This window comes from Antedon bifida, chromosome 9 (genome assembly GCF_963402885.1).
Source record: "Antedon bifida chromosome 9, ecAntBifi1.1, whole genome shotgun sequence".
NCBI lineage: Eukaryota > Metazoa > Echinodermata > Crinoidea > Comatulida > Antedonidae > Antedon > Antedon bifida.
The window spans coordinates 11,132,174-11,138,871 of record NC_136234.1 but is presented as its reverse complement, the minus strand read 5'-3'; positions in this window follow the sequence as shown (position 1 = coordinate 11,138,871).

Genomic DNA, 6,698 nt, shown 5'->3' with positions numbered 1-6,698 from the left:
TATTAATGAAAACATACGAGTCACTTTCTAGCTCAGGAAATCTTCATTTGGAGAAAATCAACAATGAAGTATGCTTAGATAAAAGTGTGACCTTTGGTTACAACCGCTAATGTAGAACACACCAGTGTCGACACAACCGTTAAGGCCCATTTACACTAGGACGATTAATGTAGTAAAACCTCCAGCTTATAATAGTAAGTTTGAAAATGGGTTGCTTATTTTTAAAATCTTACTTAAAATTGTAGGCTACTTGTAATTGTACTTTGTACTAGCCCTTCTCACACTAGTTTGATTATGTCTCGTGGCAACAATTTGGTACTACGCGCGTATCTGTCGCTACTTGGTTTTACATCCTCGTTCACCAGATCATTCCACCCACCAGTAGAGTTTAACATTCAATTGATAGCACGCCTCAATAATAATTGATTACAATAGTAATATTTACTAGAATTTAAAGAATGAGTTATACTAATATCAATACTAAAACTAGAGAATCTTTTGAATTAATTAATTAATAAGAATCAATATAGTTTTTTTAAAGTGTAGCAAACAATGGCTTTATGACGTCGCCTCTGTAGCGCGTATTTGGAACATAAATCCGGACACGCGATATTGTTTTTATGACGTACACGTGTGCCACGCACACAAACATGTATAAAAGGCACAGAAACGGAGCTCCTCATCATCGTCGTCAGAATTGGTTTTTTTTCTGGTTCAAATACGTCGAATAATTTACCTTCACGCAGCCTAAATATTGGTATTTAGCATAATGAATTATAACATCAATCTACTTCCTTTTTTGCGCCGTTCACGACAGTAAGTTTTTTTAACCTTTCCGGTCCCCTCTAGGCCTAGGCCTATCTCTACTAGCTAGGCTAGCCTAGAAGCCTAGCTAGGCCTAGCTAGCCTAACTAGGCCCTAGCTGTCCTAGGTCTATGCCTACTAGGCCTAGCCTAGCCAAAGGCCTAGACAGTACTGTCTAGGCTAGGCCTAGACTATGACTAGCCTAGCCAAAAAAGACCTACTACTACTACTAGGCCTAGGCCTAGACTAGCTAGGCCTAGCCCATATAGTACTGATACTAATAGGCCCTAGTAGGCCTACTCTAGCTAGCTAGGCCCCTAACTAGCTGCTAGGCCTAGGCTAAGGCCCTAGCTAGTTAGGCCTAAATAAAAAGTTTAAAAGTATATAGGCCTAGGTAGGCAAAAAGCCTTCTATATGTCACATATGGGTGTGCTCAGAGTTTTGTAGGCCTGGCCCAGGCCTAAATAAATCTGTGTTGTGACTCTGTGAGATGAGTTATTTATAAATAAATAGGCTCAGCCTCAGAGGCCTAATAAGGAAGCATTCCTATTCTATTTTAGTAGTAATACTAGCGTACTAGTAGGCCTACTATGCTACTTACCTAGGCCTTTATGCCCTAGTATAGAAGCCCGTGTAATTTATTTTCAAATTAAATTTTTTAAATAAAAATAAAACAATACAATGTCTGGATTCATTCTATTTGTACTGTAGCTTTGATCCGCAACTGCATACTGCAACAGGAATGAATCTGTTGAAGAAGAAGCCAGTAACAGGATCATTCCAACCAGATATAGAAAATACTGTTAATCCAGGTGATTTGGTATTTATGCGGACAATGGAAGGCAACAAGGTAGGAAAAGACTCCTAACATGTCTTGCAAGTTTCACATTATTGTCATCAATGTATTATATATCCTACAGCCTATTAACTTTGCAAATATATCTTCCAAATGTTAATTCAATTTCTATCAAATTATTCTTGTCAGATCATGGGTACATTCGTTTGTCAAATTGAAAATATTTTGGATCGTGAGAGAAATAATAAGGAAGCTATTGAAATGGAAGCAGAGAAGTTGAAAGAAAAGTATGAACAACTAAAAGAACAAACAATTGTATACAAATGCAATATTGTGTTCTTCTTTCATGTACAGTATCAAATTGTAATGTGTTAATTGTTAAAATACATGTAATGTTTTATATTATTTTTATTACTTTTACAGGAAAAAATCAAGTGAAAGGTTATTAAAAGAATTTAAGAAAAGAAATGGAGAGCTGAAGAAAGTATTAAATGAAAGAAAAGCATCACTCTATGCTAGAAACACACAGTAAGTATTGACTTTTACTTCTAATTTTTAATTACAAAGGTAATTTTTTTTATATATTATAAAATATTTTACCCACAGCATTGTCATTTTTTCAGTAATTTGCCTTTGGATTTATAAAATATTTTGATAACATTTTTTAAACATTTTTATCTAAATTTGTTAATTTCAGAATGATGGAAGAGTTTAAAAACAAAGATGAGGAAATAAAGAAAGTGTCTAATGAAAAGAATGATTTACAGAAAGAGTTGAAATGTTTAGAAGCTGTAAATTTTAAGTAAATATTTATTAAAAAGTTTATTTTTGTAATTACATTTAATAATAATGGAGCTACAGTAACCATTTATTAAGCTAACCCTATATCATTTTTCAACACTTTAAACATTGTTATTTTTAATTCAGAATGATTGAAGAGTTTAAAAACAAAGATGAGGAAATAAACAAAATGTCAAATGAAAATAAAGAACTACAGAAAGAGTTGGAAGCTGTAAATATCAAGTAAGTATTATTGAAAAGCTCATCTTTATAACAGTTTTGAATATTAATGGAGTTACAATAACCTTGTATTATGCTTACTCTATATAATTATGTCAACACTTCCAACATTTTATTATACTTTCAGAATGATAGAAGAGTTTAAAAACAAAGATTGTGAAGTAAAGAAAGTGTGTAATGAAAAGAAAGATTTACAGAAAGAGTTGAAATGTCTAGAAGCTGTAAATGCCAAGTAAATATTATTGAAAAGTTTATTTTTGTAACTACGTTTAATAGTAATTGGTGTACAGTAACCAGTTATTAAGCTAATAACCCTGTTTGTTATTTGATAATATTGCAACACATCCAAAATTGTTATCTTAATTTCAGAATGATAGAAGATTCTAGAAACAATAGTGAGGAAATAAAGACATTGTCTATTGAAAAGAAAGAAGTACGAAAAGAGTTAGAAACTGTAAATGCCAAGTAAGTATGGAAAAGTTTATATCTGCTACAATTTTTACAGTTATTTATTAAGCTACCTCTATTTGTTATTTTCATTTTTCAACACATTAAAATATTTTTTTCATATAATTTCATCATCCGATCACCCTATATAATTATTTCAACACATTCAAACATTTTTTAATTTTTTAGAATGATGGAAGAGTTTAAAAACAAAGATAACGAAATTAAAAAAGTGTCAAATGAAAAGAAAGAACTACAGAAAGAGTTGGAAGCTGTAAATGCCAAGTAATTATTGAAAAATTCATCTTTGTAACAAATTTGAATATTTATAGAGTTACACTAACAATTTATTAGGCTCACCCTATATCATTTTTCAATACTTCGAACATTTTTATTTCAGAATGATGAAAGAGTTTAAAAACAAAGATGATGAAGTAAAGAAAGTGTCTAATGAAAAGAATGATTTACTGAAAGAGTTGAAAGCTGTAAATTCCAAGTAAGTATTATTGAAAAGTATATTTTTGTAATTACGTTTAATAGTAATGGAGCTACAGTAACCATTTATTATTCTAATGCTTTTTTCAACACATCTAACATTATGTTAAATTTCCAATTCAGACTGAATGATCAATATCATTTTTAAAAACTTTTTTTTTTAGAATGATGGAAGAGTTGCAAAACAAAGAAGATGAAGTAAAGAAAGTGTCATTTGCAAAGAAAAATTTACAGAAAGAGTTGGAATGTCTAGAAGCTGTAAATGCCAAGTAAGTATTCAAAGGTTCTAATATGTTAGGAGCTACAGTAACCATCTAGTATTCTAATGCTATTTTCAACACATCTAACATTATGTTAAATTGGCAATTCAGACTGAATGAAAAATATTGCCAACAGAGCAAAGAGAAAAATGAAATTGAAGAGCTAGTAGAAGAGTTAAAGAAAAAAAATGAGCAGTTGAAGAAAGTTTTGAAGAAGAGAACAGACTTACTTAATGCTACAAACACTAAGTAAGTACAATGTTTATTGCGATGTATTTGTTGGCTAAATCAATTGGTAACCTTGAATGAAAAGCTAACAGGTATTTATTAATCATATCATTATTATCACAACTTAATTAATTTTCGCTCATTTTCCCTATTATTATTGTCATGATTCTCCTCAACACCAACAATTTCATCATCGTTTTCTCATCAACAACATTCAATAATAACCATCATAATAATGTACAACAGTGTTCTTGACACCTTTTTCTCAAAAAGGATTTGAAATGATGTTAATTGCACATCTTTATATAACTTATTAAAATGTAATTTCAACAGATATGAAAGTAAATATAAGGAAGCAAAGGAACAACTAAATGAAGCTAAAAAGATGTTGAAAAGTAGCCAACGCACAAATGATACAAGAAAACAAGTGTAGGTCCATACAATAATATTAGTCCACTGATGAATTTAAAATATTATATTTATGAACTATGCAAAGGAAACTATAATAATTAAAATAATTGTCATTAATCTTAAATTTCTAGCTAATTTAGAGAAAATCATTCAGATATTGTTTTTTATTTTCTAGATGTTTTGATTGCGATCAAAAAGAAAGAGAATTAGAAAATCTCAAGAAACTTTTAAAGAATGAAGAGCATAAGGTTATGGAATTGTTTGAGGAAGTTCAAAGGTAGAATTATCTTATATCGCTACAAATAAGCCCATGGGATTCCGACTTTTTTTTTTAGACTGAGAATGCTATTGCATGGCTCAAATGTTATAATAGAGTCTCCTAATTAACAGATATTTTTATATTTTAATAACTTAGATAAGCAGGCAATATATTATCTGATATTTCTGTAAACAAAATTGTAAATTATTTAACTCTTATTTAAACAAAAAAATAGAATTCAGCTACCCAATTCAAACCAAGGAAAAGACAAGACAGATGTATTAATGAGTCTCCTACCAACCATGAACCTGATAAACCAAAAAGATCTAAAACCAGTCAATGAAAACAAAACACCAGTGGTCATCGGTCAAGGCGCTTTCGGGGAAGTGTCTCTAATGAGATACAATCCCACCAACTCATTGGTTGCTGTCAAAACCATCTTGAATGGCAGTGCAGATAACATCAAGCTAGAGGCTCGCACAATGCAGCTATGTTCGTCTCACCCATCATTTCCGTTCATGTTTGGCGTAGTAAGAGATGATAATAACATCATATCAAAAATTGTCTCTTCATTTATTGGAGTTGACAGTTTTTCTCTTACGCTTAGAACAGCAATAAGTAAGAAATTCGCAAACATGGACAAGAGGTCAATTCTTAACATCTTATTGACTGTCTCAGATGGTGTGAAGTTCCTCCACCAGAACAACATAGTACATAACGATATAAAAGCAGAAAACATTCTACTTTCATTTGAAAGTGAAGAATGGATGGGCAAGATTATTGACATGGGTGGAATAACATCACCACTCGTGGAACCACCTGCTGCTGAAGTAACATCAAGCGACATCTTCGCCCTCTGCTTTGTTATGTGTGAAGTAGCCCAGGCATGCCATTGGCAGCAACTAAATGAGTTGGCCATGAGATGCAAGAAAACTCGACCACCGATTGGTGATCTCATCTCTCTTCTATCCAACCTTACTTCTGATAGAATTTAATGACCAGTAGGCCTATAATATATTCAAACACAATAATCAATATTATTAATATCAATATTTTACACTGACTAAATATCTTTTAATTAATGTTTGCAACTTTCAAAATGTGCAATATTTGGATTATAATAATTATTTATAGATGTTTATATAAAGAAAATGAATTAAAACATTACAGTTTATTATTACATATTTTTATGGCAAATAAATATTTTGGTGAAACTTTACTAACAAAATAATATATAAAAAGTGTTTGTTGTTTGTTTAGACAATTGATATACAATAAATCGTTTAGTTTTTGTTGTAAAAACTGAAATGTTTGCTTTCCGTGCCAGATCCGCGCCAAGTATTGTACTACTGGATACAGACAGCGGTGACTGAATTGGTAATCTATATATAAATTATGGTTAATTCTGACATAGGCGAGCACAATGCAAAAACTTCGGTATAAATCTCCGCCTTGGTTACCTACCTTATCTATCTTAGATGTACCGCGAAACGTAGATTTGATAACATTAGTTTTCAGTACTACGCTATTGTTCCATTTTTGTCTTTTACAACGACAAAATTCAGCGAAATTTGTGGATATCACAGGGTTATTTTCACACACTCGCGCTGTTGTTCAACTGGCTTCCGGGTCCGTCACTTCCGGCAAAATGGCCGTTGGTGGCGACATTCAATATTAAATATAAATATTTTAGTGGTTCAGCATATCGTGAACTAGGCCTACTGCAATTAATTTGTTTTAGATATTCAACTAATCAATTATTATTATTTATACTATTTAATAATCATTTAATCAAATTTAGGTGCGATTCAATGATACTATAGGAGGCCTTTACTGTTTAAATTTATATTATCGATTATTTCTGTTGCTTGCTCTATTTATAATTGTAAATGGTGTCTACTACGACCGATATATAAGTAGGCTACGACAGTTGTTATTTGATCATTTTGTTCCAAAATTTAACAAGATGCTGTTGTCA